At 36.9% G+C, this 21,967-nt stretch overlaps 1 long non-coding RNA gene across 1 annotated transcript; it reads left to right on the forward strand.

The window, feature by feature from the left end:
* The first annotated feature begins 1,176 nt into the window (after nt 1-1,176).
* On the forward strand, nt 1,177-4,367 carry LOC115920978. Its single transcript, XR_004062642.1, has 2 exons — nt 1,177-1,312; nt 2,857-4,367. It is a non-coding gene; the product is annotated as an uncharacterized LOC115920978 (long non-coding RNA).
* Nucleotides 4,368-21,967: the final 17,600 nt, after the last annotated feature.

The raw sequence follows: 21,967 nt of genomic DNA on the forward strand, positions 1-21,967 counted from the left end.
TCTATCTATCTATCTATTCAAAACAATATGTGACCTTTTTCAGGTTTCTGCCTCAAAATAAGACACTCTTAGCTTATATATTGCGCTTTCCCAAAAAGGCGTGCTAGTAAACACATAAAAGTGATGATACTCTCGAATGTAACATGTAAACGATAAAGATTGTGGTGACATTTGCCGATTTGGGTTCGCCCATTTTAAGATAAAGTTATGGCCAATCCATCCATATTCATTTTCCCATCATACATGTTTTCTTTTACAAAAATACCTTCACGCTTTTATCATGATTGGCCACTCTAATTAATACGATCCAAATTTATACAAAAATATAAACGTAAAATTAAAGTTCAGGATATATAATTTACGCTATTTTGATAGTTTGTTTGACGTCTGCCGTGTGTGAGAAGGGTGTTAACGCTTGTTAAAGGTATATCCGTTGTACACGAGGAGTCATTTTGTGTTACGTAGTTCTGCGTCAGCGACCGGTGCGCTTCTTAAAGTGCAATGTGACTGACTGCACATTAAAAAATGCACACCTAACGTTAATAAAGCAAACGCATAACAGCTTGGTTTGTAACAATAACAAAACAGAAAGAAAAGAAGGAAAAAACAGTCAAACGCAATGACCATATGAAATGTTGAATTTATACTGGCCCATTGCCAATGGGATTGATTATGCAATGACTTATATACACTGTAGGTCATAAAGGTGGAATAATTATTTTTTACCCCAATTTAGTTAAAGGCATTGCCACACAGAGGATTTGTTTATGTTGGGGATTGGGGCAAAATGCAATGAATTATTGATCATTTATTACATTTCTTCTTCTTTTTTGTATTTGTGGGGGCGGCCCCGTATTCTAGCCCCCGCTGCTTACAGTCATGATTCAGTGGCTAAGCTATGGCCTCGTTACTCTGAGGCTCTAGGATCAAAACCGTGTCGATGTGCTATATTAGTGCCCTTTTGTGGGGCATCAATCCTCATTACTGTCAGTTATGACTTAAGGACGTATGCCTCCATAGTAGCACACACATGCTTTAGCTGTCACGCAAGTCAAACACTTGCAAATTATTATTCAATAAAATCTGAGAATATCATAGAGATATATAACTACTAACACTAGAGGGCGTACTCGCTCAAATTGCTGTGAGGACCTGGAGCGGTGGCCGCCATTACTAAGGAGGGCAGAAAAACGAACGACCCAACAAGATACTGTGCGCAATATACGTGGAAAAAATTGGAGAAGCCAGGTTCGTGCGTTGCATTTGGATGTTCGAACCGAAGAAAGAAAGGGAACTGCATAATATTTCACAAGTAAGTTCTTCTTAAAGGTAATACAAAGTTTTGGGAAATTTTGAAAATTGGGCGGATAGTGATTCTTTACAATTTGTATATAATTGGATGCCCCTGTGGATGTATTATAAACACCAAAAATATTAGCCCCTTAAACACTTCTGCTTTCGAGAAAAATTGAATATAAAAATTTACCGGTGCTCCCGGTAAATTGTGATAAATTTCAAATAGTGCCTACGGCCGTACAGTGGTAGCTGCGACCCTGACAATTTCAGAATATGTAGTTGTAATATATAATTACCAAACGGTAATAGCTAATCGGTCGATTTTAATCAAGATACATTGTTTCAGGTGTGTGTGTGTGTGTATTTCAGGGTTTAATTAATATCTTGACCTTGAGAGGGAGCTATACAACATAAATAGTTTAATATTCGTAATTTCATAACTTTAGACTCGATTTTAACCGCGACAACGATCACTGAATATAGTAGGATCACATAATGCTTACAATATGTACATTTGAACCAAATTCATGACCCCATACCAAAACTTTGTATTAACCTTAATGTTATGTTGATTAATAAGGAGATTTTAGAGCTAAAAATTTAGTTTATGCAGTGGTTGGTTGGTTGGTTTTATTTTCCGTATAAAAAAAATTCAATACATACAAGAATACAATTTACAAATAATACAAATCAAGAATTAAAAAAATAAACGGCTGGAAAGCTCTATTCAGAGCCATTATTAAAATGGCTCTGTTCTTCCTAGAGTGACTGTAGTCTGTACCCGGGTTGTCTCATGACAAGCCACCGCAGCTCCTGCAGCAGCGGAGCGCGCCAGTCCACGCCCGGGGCAAGCATGGGTTAAGGTTCTGGGGATGGTGATGGGAAAATTCTGCTGCGCTGGAGTCGCTCGCAACTCCAAGAGCCAGAGAGTCCAACTCGGAAATATAACTCCATGAGCTTGATTCTATTAAAGAAAAGTCTAGAATAAAATGATATAATTAATTTTATCTTATCTAATTTCAAGATAAAAATCAAATGTCAACTTCTTTATATTTTAACTAGACTAGACTCTAGATCTAGATCTAGACTCTAGACTCTAGATCTAAACTCTAGTCTCTAATTTCTAAAGCCCGAAAGGCAAAGACAGGTTAGACAGAAATAACCGTTTGATATGGGTCATTTCTTTAATAAAACTGACATTTGTTGACATTCCCCATAATATAATCAGAGGTCTAGTGGAGCCAGACGCAGTCTCAGTAGAACAACCGACAATATAGAGAGACTGAAGCTTTTGGTCTAAGCCAGGCTAGCCTGCCATATTTCACATCACAGGAGTTATCCAACTAGGCTAGGCTAGCCTAAAAATCCCACCGCACACTACACTATTTCTATCAAATTTGCTTATGACTTGCTGACATCATTATTATTTTATTTATTTGGCTGGAAGCTGCTTTCAGTTTCAGTCTTAAAAATCACATGAAATAGCATGAATAGTAGAACAATTGTCATGTTATGAGAAAAAACTCATTATTGTTTCCATTTGCTTTTATTGTAATGCAGGAATACACTCAAGAGAGGAAAGGATGTTACACACCACATCTCATTCCTAGAGCTGTGCCTACTGTCTTTCCTGGACATCCTCCCTATAAACAAACCCATGGCTCAAGACTCCCAGCAAAACCATGTACAACATCCGAAAGTGTTCCCGTGCCTCCAAAGAAACCCTATGACATTACAAAAGAACATGACTATTCTTTTTCTGTCTGAGTTGATTAGAAACTGAATATAACCAGACAGCAAGTGCAGGATGCCAAGAAACAGCTTAAAGTGGTAAAACAAGGTAAACAGGAAAGATGGAAAAACCAGGACTCTCTTGCAGGAAGTCCACGAAAGCAAGCTCATTAGCCAGGATCAGCTTGACCTACTTCAACACAACTTTGGAGAGAACGCATTTTCAGGAAAAACAAAACGAAACATAGAACTTCATTCGTACAAACTACAAAGACAGATCGGTCTTTTATATTTTGCCTCTTGTCTGCATAGCTTATCCACTGGATGATTGACTGTGAAGCCGTTTAAAACTGGAGAGAGCTTTCAATAATCTTTTTAAAAAACAGAACAATCTGAGACTTTTGTTCTGTGTAATGAAATAAAATTTGGGGGACACATTGTGACAGTTGCACAACCTAACCATAATTTTCTGTTTGTTAACTTTACACGAAGGCAAACTAAAGTGGAACTTAGAAGAGTTGATTACATTAGGGGTTAAACAAAATGTACTTGAATTTTGAGTTGTTGTGAGGTACACTGTATTTGAATATTTACTCAATAAGCTTCATGATTGTACCTGCTGTATCTGATTCAGTTGCTATAAATTTTGCAAATTATTTGCACTCTACATGTGCTTTGATTCTGCAGGTACAGTATGGATAACCTGAGATAAACATGTAGACCTTTTTTTATAACATTGGATTGCTCTCAACCAAGTGATTTATATCATTAAAGATGAAAAGCAAGAAATTCACATCAAGTGAGCCCATTTTCAATAAACGAGAAGAATTCACAGATGTGTGGCAATTGAAAAGCCTGTGTAATGCACACCATATACACACCCATAGATCGTTTTGTACATAGGTTTGACTTTTGTTCCAAAATGGAAAACTGCTTTTGAAGAGATTTGATAACAGAAAAATTATATGGAATAATGTCACTAGATGTAAACCCATAAGATTGTGCACTCTTTGGCTTGTTGTATCTACTGTGTACATTCTGGGTAATCAGTTTCAAATTTATTATTATACCTGATGAATAATGATGTCAAAAGACCATGTTACTATGAGGTTTCACTGAATAGTGTAGTGCAGTATCCTGAGATGTAAGTCTCTTCAATTATAGTTCTTCATAGCAATACAGGTGACTTGGAATATATATGCTCAATTACTATTTCTGGTTTGCATTTATTACTCGATGAAATGTCTTTGTATTATTAGTAAATGTGACGCGCCTGCGTGCGCTTGGAGCCAAGGCTAGTTAATAAAGTGTTTGTTATCGCTGACATCTTGACACATAGACATTGGCCTCCTGACATTTATGTTTTGGGAGTTATTGTGGCGGTTTTGGGATGTGTAATGCTTGTCTTTGGTGGCGAATCAATTTGTTGTGGTTGTGTTGCCTATGATCCGTGACAGTAAATTTGGGGCTAAAATCTGAGGTGTTGTTTTTGCAAAGTCTGTCCTTTCAATTGTGATGTATTATTGCAGTATATATGTCCGATAAAATGTCAAAACTTAAATGCCTACGCTGTAGAATATCAACACACGTGTGCCGTGTGGTAATAAAAGGTTAATTTATTCATTTTTTTTTCTTCAAATTTCATTATAAGTTTATTCTCTAAAACTGGTTGATGAAGAAAATAAGAAATACACTGTATCAAGGAGAATGTTATTTATGGAGAGAAAAAGTGGTGTGAATAAATAATTATTACATCAATGATCAGCCGTTTTTAAAGAATATTCATATATATTTATAGTGAACTGTAAAAAATTGAATTATTCTTTCAGACAAAAATAGAGATTTTATAGAGAATGGGTGAAAGACATAAGGTGTGAATTTGATATAAAATGAGTGAGAGAAGAAGAAAAAGAATGTTTGGATGGATGGATGAATGATTGGACGAGTAAATAACATAATTTTTTTAAATAAATGTGTATAATTCTTTCCTTCCCCCTCTTCCTATCTTCAGTATCGTCCTTTATCTGCATTTCCATTATCTACCTATCCTTCTATATTATATCTATCTATCCATCTATTTATGTGTCTAGCTATCTACATACCCATCTCTATCCCAAATCTATAAGTATCAATCTGTTTATAATAGCCATAAACATAAAATGAATATATTACCTTTAAAGCATTTTAAATCAATAAACCCTGGCTCTCATATAATAACTGAATTAGAAAGACATTGGCCCCCGGCATTGGCCCTGTAGCATAAAACTTTGTTCAATATCATGACATAAATATCAAATACAAGTCCCAAATGCTTGATTCTGATTGGTTGAAAGCCTAGTAATATTTAATGTCATAATATCGCAGTTTTATATTGACAAAGAGGAAAAAAAATTGAAGATATACTGAAATATAAATAGCTTTTTGTGTCCCTTTTACCTCACCATAACATCCGTAATTAATCTTGACCTACACCGGATACCATGACTGAGGCATGAGTAGGGTTCATGCATTATGCAAAATACCACAATTATAACGTTTCATACTCGAAAACCGATAAATCAACCCGAAAAATGAAGCTTCACATTGCATATCAGTAGCACAGTTTCGAAGGGAACATCCGGGTATTTCTCGAAGTTGTGCCCTCCTTAGTAATGGCGGACCGCGCTCCATGCGCGCACAGAGCTTTGAACGGGCGCGTATGACGAGTCCGCACTCTAGCCTTATTAAGTATATATCTCTATGGAGAGTATATACTATTATCTAGATCTATCAGGAATGAATCATTGTCAAAATAATTCCTATTCAATTATACAGAGGTTGATTGAATTTCACTCCAGTTTAATAGAACATGTACTTTGAAAATAATGAAAGGCTATATGAAATTAGTCAATATTTTATTTTTGTAATTGCCACCTTTCTGTCTGTTTACGGTAGCACTGTCCTCTATAATGAAAAGGCTTCTAATCGAAAGAGACACATGCAAACGTCAATAATTTGACGAAAAATTCATCGATCAGGATTTGTTTTTCCCCTAAACAATAGGGTACACCGATTCCCACGCCACAGAAGTGTCCAGTTTGTTTGTACTGATGCATTTTTTTTTTCATTATAAAATTTCTATCCAACCTACTCTAAGAGAGTACATAAATGCTGATTAAAACAATTGAAATACAAATACTTGAAATTATTTTTTTTACTACGTCCGTGGTTTCATAAAATAAGATGGTTTTGAATTTTGCAGGAATTTAAGGTTGAAATACTATCTTGAAAGAAAGAAAGAATATTGAAGACGAAACGAAATTCAACGCCAGGGAAATACATTGATTTCCTAAATACTTCGAGTTGCTGTCATCCCTTTTCGGAATTGATTGCGAATGTTGGAAAAATGAGTCCGCCGGACATCGAACAAGGGTCACTGGCTATTAGACCACTGTACCAAGGATACGGGCCAGAATATAACAGGAATAAATACATTTACATTCATATTTCAAAATTATAAATGCTAGATATAATTACGGCAACATTTGTACAGTAAAATGACTCTTAACGATTGAAGAAAATAAATTAACACTTAAACAGCACAACCGTATGAATATCATGAAATAATAATAATATTAATAATATAAGGTAAAGGAAATATGATCGACATGATTGATATTATGATTTATGATATTAACATTTGAGCGCCATCCCCACATAGTAATTAGAGTAGCCGTTCAAATCAGAGTACCCGAGACTTAAATAAATAACTATATCAACGGATGTCTTTCAGCAGCGTGCAGTCATCTGTTTCATTGTGTTCCAGAAATAACCGAAAGATATCCATGAGGAGCTGGTGGCAGTATTAAGGGACAATACTCTTGCCAACTCCAATGTAAAACATGGGTAACTCCGGGGTAACTCTTTTCAAAGCTGGTTAGAAAAGCGTTTACGACCCACGCATGAAAATATTGGGATCGTGATGATCATCATTCTTAAAACATTTATCATGAGTTTATCACAATGTCCCCTGTGGAGACTGTTCAAGAACTGGGGTTTCCACTCACTCGTATTTTCATTAGGTGGGTGGAAAACTATTGTAGATGACAAAAGCAGAGAGGAGCACTTCAGAATCCCAGACGATCAAAGTCTCACTTACACCACAGTCAGTCTGACGAGACTGCTAACGGACTGATGACAAGCCCGTCCTATCAAGAGTAATCGCAATTCCTCTGATCAAAAGTAAATTTGCACTCTCCCATTTATTATATAGTTCCGATTAATATTGTTGCGATTAATAGGCAGAGTTTAGGGCGCTTGGTCTTTCGATGGAAGAATTTTTTATATCGGCCCCAAACAAAAGCGGGACCCAAACCAGGCAACTCATCAACTGTAAAGAAGATTTGACAAAACTTGCATCAAAACCTTGATTTGTACTAAAACAATGCAACTGAGTCTTACCTGGTTGATGCAATCTACGGGTAATCTTCAACTGAATCATTTCTCCATTACTTATCTCTAATACGATATTTTACCTGCAGTTCTAAGGGATACATTACTTTTTTCTTGTTTACTTTTTTTGTTAACATACATTTTAATAATCGTTAAATATGTGGTCTTTTTGAGAATTCTGAGAGTGTTTTGCATACTCGATCATCTTTAGCAGTTGATGACAACTTTGATGCAGTGTGTTAAAAAAGATACATTGTCCTTCGATTTTAATTTGACAATTTAATAATATGATCGTTGAAATCCGAAAGTATTTCATTTGTTCAAATGAATAGTAGAGGCTTAAATCGGAAACATTAAGCTATATCTTTGTACCTTCAGTGGTTGAAAGTTGAATTTGATGTTATTGCTTTACTTAACAGGTAACCTGAATTCCTCGGAAACATTTCCTAATCACACATTTTATCGCAAAAACAGAGAGAATCGTGGTGTTGGAGTTGGTGTACTCATTAATTATAAGCTCATTGTAAAAGAACACGTTGATTTAGATGTTTTTAATGGTGATATAGACTTCCATTGTATAGAAATATTACAAAAGGTTAAACAAATCATAATTGCTGTTGTGTGTAAACTAACAAACCAGAGTCACAGTATATCTTTTCAAAGTGAACAATGAGCAAACAATTGGGATATTAAATTTCACGTCTCTTAAGCATTATTTTCATTTCTTTAAAGGTTTGAATAAAATTCACTACTCTTTTTCAATTTATCCAAGCTAACGTTTATATAATTTCATCTAATTTGTTTCTTTTTTCTTATTAAAAAAATAAATCCCCTTATTCGGACAGGTTTTCTTTATCTTCACAATTGTAATACCTGGAAATGCAAAACAACATAGTCACTCAATGGAACGCAATATATCACATTGATATAGCCTATATATGTGTGTATATAATGTTACAGATAGTATTAATTTTTTACAAATCAGGTCAGATCATTTTATCTTTGTCAAGTCGGGGTGATTACATTATCTTGTTCAGGTCAGGTAAGATAAAATTATCTTTGTCAAGTCAAAACTGTATTACTACGAAGCTTTAAAACAAAATTCAAAACACTTATTGTTAAATATGCAATTCTCTTCGTAGCTCAGCAATGGTAATACTTGTATTCCAATGACCCCCCCCCCCCCCCCCCCTCTACCCTCCCCCTCCACTTCTTTGTGTTACTATGTCTACAATGTGATATGATTATTTTGGGGTAACCCTGACAAGCAACTTATTTTTGTCCCCCCCCCCCCTCTACATACTGGTTTATCATCTTGTTCCCCTCCCCCCCCCCCCCTTTGTCACATACTTGTTGTTTTTTTCTCGTTATGTTTGTATTCCTTTGTATTTAAAAATGCACATTGTTTTGTATTTGCATGTTTGTATTAATTTGATATGACTGAAATTTGGAAAATATATTAAATGAAGATGAAATGAAAGATGAGGCCCCTTACAATTTAAATGCAACGTCAAATTAAATTACAAAATAAATATAACTAACAAGGTATATGTATACATATTTTGTTAATAGCGAACAAAAAGTGAACTTCAACTACAAAGGTATCATTTTATGTGTGCACACAACCTTCAAGACACTGAACATTGTCCCAAATAGTCAGGAATCAGTCGGTGTGGAGTCGGCATAGTGTCGGTTTAGGGTGTGACAGTGACAGAGGCGGCGATGCCGGGGACGGGGGGACAAGTCCCTCTCATTTTTTTTGAGGGAATCGTCGTCTCCCCCCCCCCCCCTCCCGACAACTTTGAAAAGTGAGAAAGAAAAAAATGAATAGCAAATACTGACTAAAGGGCTGCAACGCACGCTTCGGCTCTGGAGGGCCCAAGAGAAAAAAACGTTAAAAAACCTTCTCGCTCGGTCGCTACACTCCCTCGCACGATACCCTTCTGTATTCCGTTGGTATCACGTAAGCACGGTTTACATTATGCTCCCAGGCCTCGTATCTCGCATCCCCCCATGTCCTTTTTTCGTTTTTAAGAATAAAAGGCCATGGGTTAGCAAAAGGCTTATCATTTTCGGCTTCGAACTTTTGAAGCTGTTGGTTTGAGTATTCACTTTCATTACACTGGAAAAAGAGGTAAGGAATAGGTTTTTAAATAATTTCAACATATTCCTTCTCCGAATGATGGATCATAGTAAATACCCGGATGATTTGGGGGCACATTCTTTCTGAATAGTTCTGACAGAACCAGAACAAACAGAAACAAATTATCAATTGTAAATGTCAACTAACGAGGAATGTTTCAATTTACTTTAATTGTTGTGACTTATTGTTCACCACCCCCCTTCCCCTTCCCCTTCAGAACTCTTGAACCCCGTCTAGCATGACCCTCCCCTCTCCCCATCAAATGGTAAAAAAGGAATACAAAACACATTAAAACAAGAAAAGATAAAGGAAAAGGAAAAGGGGAATATGACGAGAAAAGAAGACAAATGGTCCACCTATCGCACCGCCCCCAATTCAGTACTCTTATACAAGTACAAACGCTATTCATTGTCCTAGTAGAACTGGTTCCCCCCCCCCCCCCCCCCATTGTATCTTATCGTTCCAGGGCCCCTAATGGATAGTATCACGTTATGCAACTGGTAATGGTTGAGGAAATGTTAATATTTTTCTTTTTTTCACGATAATTCGCACTTGGCAAAAATATTTGCCTCACTAATAAAATCCATGCTAAAAATTATGGCCTATATTCTGTGAGACAAAAGGTCTGGCTCGCCCGTGCTGACTGAATACGATTGATTACCTTAAACAAACAACAATAATATTAATGTATTAATTTTGCTTTCCTTTCAAAGATTGACATATTTTATTAACTAACATACTTTAAGTAAACAGACTGAATAAATTATTGTCATTTGTCAGTGTGTGATTTGTGTTTTAATGTTTAGTTTACCTTTACCTTTATGTAACATAGTAGTTATCCATATGAAAACCAAAGGCCTATGTTGAAGCATTCATTACATAAATCCTTACTCTCAGTTTATATTGTTTATATTTTCAATTTTAATTACTATTTTCGTAGTAACCTTCCCATTATGAATTTCCATTGTTTCCGTCTCTTTCTATTGAAATGAGAAGTAAAGTCAACAGCAAATTTTATACTAGCCAACACAAAGATATATTCTCATTCACTGGCTTACAACTAGCCCTAAATAATTTGGTGCATACCTAAATGTATTGAAATACAATAAACTATAAACCTCTGACATATGCAGGCACGTAGCCACGGGGGGGGGGGGGGGAGGCACGTGCCCCCCCCCCCCCCACATTTTTTTTTTAAAATCCAAGATCGGTTGAACTTGTTTAGACCCCCCTTTTTTTTTTACCTTGATCGATTACATGTAGGTGCCCCCCCCCCCCCAAGCATCAAACTCTGGCTACGTGCCTGGACATATGTACATCAAAGCTAAGCTTACTTTTAAATTCATCCTGCATAGTATCTGGCAAAACATCATTTGAGCAGCCGATACGCTTTTCACCGTTTCCACAATGAAACACAAGTAAATGAGCAAAGATTAACTACTACATTTAGACACAGTCGTGTTTTTGACGTTATCATGTATATTTCAGATGGTGGGAAAATATTTTGAAATACATTTAACTAAATACCTCTAACATATCTACATCAAAGCAGAACTTATTTTGTGTATCCATGCTGTGAAGAATTTGGCAAAAACATAATGTATGACCAGTCAAAACTTTTTCACCGATTCGACAATAAAACGCAATGAAATGAGCAATGTTCAACTACCTTGATTAAACACAAGCATGTATTTTATTTGTCCACGGCTTTTCAACTGCTTGGCAAATATTTTTGCACCTATGATTTGTTTTGTTTTCACTATTCGGGCCACTATTTCTATACAAAGCCGTCACGAGTATTGTTATTCGGCTGGCTGAGCTGAAATTCATTGAATATAATTGAAATAGTGGAATGACGTATGAAGGAACTATTGGATTAATGGTCATTATACAAATAATATGTGGTTCCGAATGAATAAGATTTTTTTAAAGACACACACCACCCTTTTTTCTTAATAATATGATAATAGTAATACCAATAACAACTATTTCTTTTAGAAAGAGAGGGAACAATTGAAAGAATTGAGGGTTTGGGAAAACCATGTATTATCATTGACATTCTGGGATGAAAAGTAATGAGGTTACCATTTTCAATGAATCGCTTCACATACAATCAAAAACACAAAATATCTTTATGTATACTTCTAATTTTATGCAATCACGTAAATAGAAGGTCGATCCAATTTTTAAAAATCTTCCTCCAAAAGGAGGCAAAACTGATTATTATGTTTCCATAGTACGCCCCCGAAATGTAACGTTCATTTGCAATCAAGTTCTTAAAACGATTGTAAAAATGCATGTTTATCCCAATTTACACAACATGAAAGAAATGCTTCACTTGAAATGCTGTTTTCAATCACAACTCTACAATGTATATACATATCTAAACGTAAGATTATTATTTTGAAGCCAATTTTATCAACGATGTTGATCAATATTTTAGTGTTAGAATGAAAATCCATTCAAAACAATATGTGACTTTTTTTGTTTAAGACACTTTTAGCTATACATTGCGCTCTCACAAAAGGCATGCTAGTAAACACATAACAGTGATGATACTATCATTTGTAACATGAAAACAATAAAGATTTCGGTGAAAATTGCCGATTTTGGTTCACCCATTTTAAGATGAAGTTATGGCTAATCCATCCATTTTCATAGTCCCATCATACAACTTCTGTTTTAATCAAAATACTGTCATATCCAGATAGACCCGTGTATACTTCCTTTTATTTAGGAATTCGATGTACTCTCATAAATGCGAATCAAATGTTTACAAATATATAAATAATAATAATTCCGCTTTTATATGGTGCTTAATACATCTATGATGTATGTAAGCGCTGTACAGATATGCTGATACCCCTAAACATTGGATTTAATATAAACGGAAAACCAAAGTTGAAAATATACAAGTTACGCTATTGTGATAGTTTGTTTGACGTCTGACGAGTGTGAGAAGGGTGTTAACGCTTTCTGAAGATATATCCGTTGCACACGAGGCGTCATATTCTGTATACATTTGATATGAATGTATTCATATTATAAATTTTGCATAAGTTGTGTAATTTTATGTAATAAGATTCACCTGGATGGAAAGTTTCTTCTTTTGTTTTGGAAGAAGACAATAAATGATATATTCTATTAATTTTGTGTGACGTGGTACTGCGTGAGCGACTAGTGCGCTCTTTAAAGTGCAATGTCACTGACTGCACACTAAACAAGGCACATCTAACGTTGAAAAAGCGCGCGCATAACTTGAATTGTTGCAAAAACAAATCAGAAAGAAAAAGAAGGGAAAAAAACAATCAAATGCAATGAGAATATGAAAATTAAATTGCTGGCCCATTTGCCACTGGGCAATTTTGTAACCTTTGTTCTTTCATGTGCTTTTGAATTTCAATCAAATAATGAAAATCAAATGAAAGACTACCTTATTCGTGAATTCAAAGTTGAGACAAAATATTAAATGGACGTTCATGGATATGATCTTGAATCGACGAATCTGCAGCAACGTGAGAAAACTCTTAAAAGGCAATAGTCAATTTGTGGTTTTCGTAAAAGTGGATATAAAATAATAAATTAAAGGTATACAATATGTTGTTCTATCGATCTATCAACAACTACGAGTTTTGCTCAATAAGTTCATAGCCCGACTATTAAGGAGCAGATATAGGGTGACGTCATGCGCGGATCCACAATGTCGGGCCCGGCATCCCCCCTAGCTCCAAACAGGTAAATAATTAAAATGGTTACGTACATTTTACCTTTTTTAAACAACAAATATTAAGCGGTCTCCCCCCCCCCTGGTCAATTTTGTTTTAATTCTTAAAAACAAATAGCCTAGTCCTCTAACGCCACTAAATATTTCCTCACGAATTGCCCCCCCCCCCCCTCTCTTGTCGCTGGCTTGTTCCGCTCCTGGCTGACGTTATTATGTCTTATGAAAATGTCATCTTTTCAATTCCCGGTGACACCATTCAACTTCAGCAGCACCCTACCTAGGGCGCTGCAACAAAATAGTACATATGATAGAACAAATGATAGTGTTTAAGTTATTCATGATACTTTCCATTTTACACTAGAACGCCCAGGGACTCTTAGGACACGGCAATGAATTATTAAATTAATTTAACTTACACGATGATTTTAAATATGATTTTATTTGCATACAGGAAACTTGGTTTCATAATAACATAATTTTGAATGTTCCAGAATAAATATGCTTTCCTAGAAACAGACAAAATAACATTAGAGGAGGCTGTGCTATAAATGTCCATGATAGGATTAAGTACGAGGGTCCTTTCACATATGCAAACTTAGAATTGCAGCAAATGAGTGTTTACATAGGGGGGAAAAATTGTCAATCATTAATTATTATAACTCTTGTAATAAACTGAATGAAAATATTACGAATAAGTTAAGGAAAACGTCCTAATAATGGGAGATTTTAATGCTCACAATGTGTTATGGGGCAGCGAGAAAACAGACAAAAACGGTGAAGTAATATAACTTTTTTTGAATAAGAACAGTTTGATTATTTTAAACAATGGAGAGGGGACCAGATTAGACCCACGAACGGGGAAAACATCATGTCTGGATCTAAGTATCACATCTCCTTCTTTAGCGTGTAAGTGTACATGGGGAGTCATGCGGAGAACTTTTGGTAGTGACCACTTCCCAATCTCTCTCCAAGTGTCTCTTGACAAAAATACAGATCCACATAGAGCAAATGCAGGAATGCCTAATGGAAATGTGGTAGAAAAGACTTTTTCTTTTAAAGGTGAAATTCAAAGAAGATCACAAATATGTCAAGTAATGTATCACTAGAAACTGGTAAGCTAACAGATGGCCATCATACAAGTTTTAGGTCAACTACATATCGGGTGATTTATAAACATACAAATACAACCACCTCCATAGCAGCTGGGATATACGAGAGATTCGCCGGAAAAATAACGATGTTTTAATGACGTCACTATATGGACCAACACTGCCCAAGCAGACGACATCCCATAGAGAATGAACATAATTGCAAAGATATTATTTTTCAAATTATAATGAGTTTAGTGTATATGCATGTAATGGTATGTCAAACCATTCAAAAGGGGGTATGACCCGATTCTGATAACTAAAATCGTTTGCTTATAAATACTCAGGATAGGGGTTAATTAACAATCAAAGAAACCAGACTTTCAAATTAAAAAAACCCGGAATGATAAAGGACGGCATTTGTTCCCGCTTGAAACGCCGAACATACACCGATGTGGGCAGCTGAATATACAATGGCGTCTTATTTTGTTTACAAGCGTCAGATTCCTTTATTTTTGTATCGCTGCATTTTTCATCAAAATAAAACCATGCGCGGGGTATAGAGTGAGGCAATAGATTATACATTTAGCCTGACGGTAGTGAAGTAAGAGAAAGAACTCAAGAGAAGATGAAAACACAGACACTGAAAATGTGTGAGATGTCATGGGACATCGTCTGCTTGTGCAAGTCATGTCCATACTGTGATCTCACACATCTCAGTAGCGTTCGGAGGGTTCCATGACACATGCTCCGCCGACGATTGCTCCGCCGACATTTACTCCGCAAAAAGCGACAATTGTTCCGCGACATTTGCTCCGCGACATTTGCTCCGACGTCAAATGCTCCGCCGACACTTGCTCCGCCGACATTTGCTCCGCCGACATTTGCTCCGTTGACATTTGCTCCGCCGACAGATGCTCCGCCGACAATTGCTCCGCCGACATTTGCTCTGCAAAACGCGACAATTGCTCCAGTGACAAATGCTCCTCGAACGACAGTTGCTCCGCCGACATTTGCTCCGCATGAAGCGACACTTGCTCCGGTGATATTTGCTCCGACGACATTTGCTCCGCCGACAATTGCTCCGCCGACAGATGCTCCGCCGACAATTGCACCGCCGACAATTGCTCCTCCTACATTTGCTCCGCATGAAGCGACACTTGCTCCGGTGACATTTGCTCCGACGACATTTGCTCCCCATGAAGCGACATTTGTTCCGGTGACATTTGCTCCGCCCAAAAAGTGTCCCATAAAATACAAATGATACTAGTACTACGACAAATGATTCGCCGACAATATTTGTTATCACGGGTTATTTTCGTGTCTTTTTTTCTTCATTTTCTGAATGCATTTCATGAAATAATGTAGATGAAATTAAATGAATGAATGTTGATGATGTGGGAGGAAAAAGGAGTTACCTAAAAGTCATTTCAAATATACTTAAATAACTTTCCATCTATCACTATACGTCCCATATAATGTACTCTAAACACTCATTACATGTCATGGGAAGTTTTTTTTTAAAAAGTAGAGCAGCAAGCCACATTCCCCAATACGCGCATACCTCCTAGTTAATTTCAAACAGCTCATCAATATGTAAGACCTGACCTCAATGCATGCAATCACATGCATCTTACTAGGTAAACCATCTGCAAGTAAAGCATTATACAATGTACTAGGTCATCATGGAAGTTCTAGAAAACAACAGGGTAGGGATCAAAATAAGCTTTGGAGGACACTTATATGTAAAGAAGAGAACTCATTCAGACGGGAAAATTAGATGGCAGCCTCTCTGCTTATTCCCATTTATACAAATCATTTTGTTGCAGTTTGATGTTAGTTCTTCATGATAAGCCCATTGCTCTTCTTCCGGTGGTTCCGTGAGTCCCTTAAAGTCAGTGAAAACAAAGTACTCGAATGAGACGGGGTGTTTTACACACTAATATATATATATTTAGTAAAGCACTTAACTGAAGGAAAGGAACCTATAGAAAACGGACTGGATATTATTGAAAATACTATTCTAAAAAAAAATGTACTTCATGTACTACACGACGTAACAAATTCACGAGAGAAATAGAACTCGAGAGGGGGAGAAGAGAAGAAGTGATGAAAATGAAAGAAGACTAATAGCATGAAAGGAAAGCAAAGAGCTAAGAAAACAAGAAAGGGTGTGAAAAGGAAAAAGAGGAGCAAGAGAGAGAGAGAGAGAAAGATAGCCTTGAGCTTTGGATCAGCTAATGAGTAATACATGAAACAGATTTTGAGCGGAGTAATTATCTTTCGCCAGCGAACTTGCTTAAGGAGCTATACCTTGATTTTTAAAAAAAAAATCAAACATTATGGGGAAAAGCAAAAAACGGCTGAGCATTTATTGCACTCATTGCCAGAGGAGCATTCATGTCTTCCACGAGGCCGCACTTTTGGATCAGAGAGCAATTTTATTGTCGGCGGAGCATTGTCTTTTACGGGGTACTTTTGGGGAGGAGCAACAATTATTGTCGTAGTAGCCTTTGTATTTTACGGGGCACTTTTTGAGCGGAGCAAATGTCGGCGGAGCAATTGTCGGCGGAGCAAATGTCGGCGGAGCAAATGTCGGCGGAGCAATTGTCGGCGGAGCAATTGTCGGCGGAGCAAATGTCGGCGGAGCAATTGTCGGCGGAGCAAATGTCACCGGAGCAAGTGTCGCTTCAAGCGGAGCAAATGTCGGCGGAGCAACTGTCGGCGGAGCAACTGTCGGCGGAGCAACTGTCGTTCGAGGAGCATTTGTCACCGGAGCAATTGTCCCGTTTTTCGGAGCAATTATCGGCGGAGCAATTGTCGGTGGAGCAATTGTCGGCGGAGCAAATGTCGGCGGAGCAATTGTCGGCGGAGCAATTGTCGGCGGAGCAATTGTCGGCGGAGCGATTGTCGGCGGGGCAAATGTCGGCGGAGCAATTGTCGGCGGAGCAAATGTCGCGGAGCAAATGTTGCGGAGCAATTGTCGCGTTTTGCGAAGTAAATGTCGGCGGAGCAATCGTCGGCGGAGCATGTGTCGGGTTACCCGTTCGGAGAGCTATTCAGGTGCTATGCCGGGGCTGTATTTAAGCGTTTTGTAATTTATAATAATCATAACTTCGAATGTTTCCAAGCATTTAATTGTGATAACCTTGTCGAATCAAAGTTTCAACTTTGCAATAATGAAAATAAAGTTAGTTTTTAAAATCAATGAACATCTTCTTTAAGAATATGAACTGGTCTAACTTTGCAAAGAAATGTGAAGAAGTATTAAACGAACAGATTACATTAAAAAACACAAATGTAAAGGAAATGTACACCTGATTTATGGAGTACCTAAAAGAAGTTATAAAGGAAACTGTTCCCCAAAAGAGTAAAAAGAAACAAAACCCGGTCCTTTGGTGGACAAAAGAATGTTCTGCTTAAATTAAAGAAAGAAATAAAGCGAGTAACAAGCTCTCTAAAAGTAGAATGATAACGCTGAAGAATATAGATGATTATCGTAACAAGAAAACAATGGCACAACGAGTTCTCCGCCAAGCAGAACAAAAATATTGGCAAGCCTTTTGCACGAAACTGGATCGTTACATGCCTGAATAAAACATCTGGACCTGCATAAAACGACTAAATGGTGTTTCAGGTGTGAGGACAAAAAATATGTCATCATTGACAGAAAATGACTAAAGAAATAACTCGGGAGGATGAAAAGGTGGATGTTTTTGGACGCTACTTTCAATCTTTAGGAATGAAAGAAGATAGGGTAAATGAACAGTATTTAGCTTTAGTGAAGAATAGCATGAATATTCAGGAGAGTGTAATTATCAATGAACCCTTTTTACTCATTGAATTAGAAAAGGCAGTACAGTCAAAAAAGCGGACTGCCCCTGGTCAAGATAACATTCCTTATGAGGTGTATGAAAACTTTCCTAAAGGAACTAAAAAGGTTATGTTAGATATAATAAACAGGATTTGGGGAACAGGGGAAATACCCCTCCCACTGATGCACTCTACTATGATACCAATTTTGAAACCTGGAAAAGATCCCCGGAAAGCCTCATCTTATAGACCCATTTCACTTACATCATGCTTCGCCAAAATAATCGAGCGTTGGATAAAAGTAACATGAGTTACTGCCTAATTTTATTAGCGGGCTTAGAAAAGGGCGGAGTGCCATAGACAACATAATTCTCCTAGAAAACGATATTCAAAAAATTATAAATTGTAATGAACACATAATAGTTGTGTTCCTAGATATTGAGAAAGCTAACGATAAATTATGAATAAATGGACTCCTATACAAACTCGCCCAAAAAGGAATAGAAGGAAATTTGTTACAATATCTACAAAATTATTTGACAGGACGTACCTTTCAGGTGAGAATTTATAATACTGAATCCAAAACATAATACATAATGGACTCCCGCAAGGAAGTATTTTGAGTCCACTGCTATTTAATTTAATGATTAGTGATATCCCTATAGATCCTTCAGCGCCTTTAGCTGTATATGCTGATGATTTTGTCATATGGGCATCAGGTAGGGATATCCTTCAAATATCAAACAAACTACAGGAATACCTAAATAGGCTCAAGACTTGGTTTCGCAGATGGGGATTTCGGCTTTCGGCTGATAAGACAGTCCCTATATTTTTTACAAAAAATTCAATGAATCTCTCACCACCGCAAGTAGAATTAGAAGGGAATAAAGTGCCCTTTCAGAATACTCATCATTTTCTGGGGGTAACTTTTGATAAGAAATTGACCTGGAAGCCACACGTGGAAAATGTTGTAAAGCGATGTAAAAGAAAATTGAATATCCTTAGACGTTTAACGGGAACTAAATGGGGGAGCTCTTCTAAATCCCTCGTAAAGGTTTACAGGAGACTCATAAGATCCTTACTCGACTATGGATGTGAGGCTAACGATAGCGCTACTACCACTACAAAAAAGGGCACTTGATTCGGTGCAATACCAGGCGCTACGGATTTGTGCGGGAGGACTACCTCTCACTTCCCTAAAATCATTACAAGTGGAAATGGGTGAATTTCCCTTGGATCTAAGGAGACAAATTGTGTCAAGTAAATATAGACAAAGTATCGAAAGATCCCCAAACCACTCATTATCACAAAACATAGGGCCATGTTGGCAATTTGATTATCTCAAGGGAAAAGACTTTCTTAATAAACCTTTCGGGTATAGAACCCAGAGTAAAATACAAAACTTCATGACAGAAACTGCCGTATCTTCCCCATTCCTGCCATGGCTTTTTGAACCCCCACTTGTTTCGACCGAGCTGAGCTCTCGGATCTCAAAAGCCGACCATCCGAATGAACTACAGCAACAAAGCTTAGAATTGATTAATTCAAAATGGTCGAACCAGTTGCATATATATACAGATGGATCTAAGTTTCCGGAGAAGGGCCAATGCTCGGCTGCTTTCTATATCCCACACTTTTCTGTACACCAATGTCAAAGATTAGCGAATTTCACCTCATCGTATAAAGCCGAGTTGGCTGACATTGTTCTTGCCCTTACAAATATCTATACAGATGCAGTCATTTTTAGCGACTGCTTAAGTGCCCACACAGCCTTGAAACATTTCAGTGACGAATCCTTTGTCACAGAAATATTTATAATAACAACCCGATTGAAATATAGAGGGATCGAAATCTCTTTGGAATGGATTCCAGGTCACTGTGGAATAGCCACTATGAATATGACGGACAAAGAAAGCGGACAAAATATACAGTTCCTCAGGTAGACAAAGGAACATCCCTTCACTGCTATTATGTAAAAAGGTGAATGTGCATGTGACACCTGTTCTACACATTTTTACATAATAGCAGTGAAGGGATGTTCCTTTGTGTACCTGAGGAACTGTATGTTTTGTCCGCTTTCTTTGTCAGTCATATTCATAGTGAGTGGGAAATGAAAAGGCAGACTTTTACGCAAAAAAAGCTCTAACTCAGAAAATTGAAATGCATAATAAATTGACGTTATTTGAAAAGACAAGTTTAATTTTGTACAGTTCAAAGTTACTTTGGCAAAAAAGGTGGAATGACACCCAATCGGCATTAAAAATCCTTCAGCCAAATGTGATCTCACAATATTCTTGTATATTGGGAAGAAAAACTGAAACTATTCTTAGACGACTACGCCTGGGAGTGTCTGGACTCAACCAGGACCTCCTACGTTTGGGCATCCACTCTACAGGTTTCTGTGACAGCTGTCCATCAATAGAAACGGTCAGACATTTTTTGAAAGAATGTCCAAAGTATATAATAGAAAGGGCCATGTTAATGTCAGAAGTTAATATTTCCAAGAAAGAGGACATTATGATATGTTTACGAAAAAGTGACTCTCGTGTACAAATGGCAATTGCTCTTGTCGTTTTTAGAACGAAGCGATTATGTAAAGAGTAAAATCAACGACAACAACAAAACTAAAAATTTAACAAATGAAAAAAGAAGAGAAAAACAAAAACCGCAATCAATTTGAACTGAATAGACGAGAAATTAGGTATTGTGTGTATAACTATATATAGGCCTATCAGCGTATTGATTATTTGAAGTTTTGATTCTACAGGCCTATCTCTTATTTAGGCATCTTTTAATTTATTTGAAAAAAACTAAAATAAAAATAAAACAAACAAATATTTAAAACAAACGAAATGCTTATAGTAGTTTTAAAGTCATGCACTATATAAAAAAATCTCATGTACTAACTCATATAAACTAATAAAGCCCACAAGCGTTTTGCCTTTACCTGTTTTGCAGTTTTTTTTTCTCCTAATATACGTTAACAAATAAATAAATAAACCCTCTAAACATACTGGTACACGAGGCCCCCTTGTCTATGCCAGAGTGACCTAGGTTGAGTTTATCAACCGAGAAGCGTACGGCGTAACGTAACTCGCTGGGCTGGTAAGAAGGCATCATAGAAAGGACAGGGTCAGCGTGAGTTGGAACTGTGTGCGGATCGTGGTTTAATTTGAAATAATGTTTTGTTCTTGTTTTTTTGTAGGTAGACTGAGTAGACTATGACTAAAATGAGATTGGGAAAAAAAAAATATTTTCTTATTTTACCAAGACATTAAAAGAAAGAGATGCGATGACATAGACAACAATAGTCAAATTTGACTAATAGCCATTATAATACCAAACAAAGAAGAAGAAGATTAGAGCAGCCGTTCAAATCGGAGCACCTGGGGTAAATGACATATATCAATGGATACCGTTGAGCAACGTGCAGTCGTCTGTTTCATGGGGCTCCTGAAGCCGAAGGAACCGAATGATATCCACGAGGAGCTGGTGGCAGTATTAAGGGTTAATGCTCTTGCCTACTTCACGGTAAAGGCATGGGTAACTGCGGGGTAACTCTTTTCAAAGCTGTTTGGAAAAGCGAGTACAATCCACACATGAAAATAATGAAATCGTGATGATCATCATTCTTACAAACCTATCTTATAAGTTTACCACAATGTCCCCTATGGAGACCGTAGACATTTTTTCTAAATACAATTAGATTAAAAGATAATTAACTAACTAGGCAACTTACCC

This window comes from Strongylocentrotus purpuratus, unplaced genomic scaffold, assembly GCF_000002235.5.
Source record: "Strongylocentrotus purpuratus isolate Spur 01 unplaced genomic scaffold, Spur_5.0 spur5_scaffold_1, whole genome shotgun sequence".
Taxonomy (NCBI): Eukaryota; Metazoa; Echinodermata; class Echinoidea; order Camarodonta; family Strongylocentrotidae; genus Strongylocentrotus; species Strongylocentrotus purpuratus.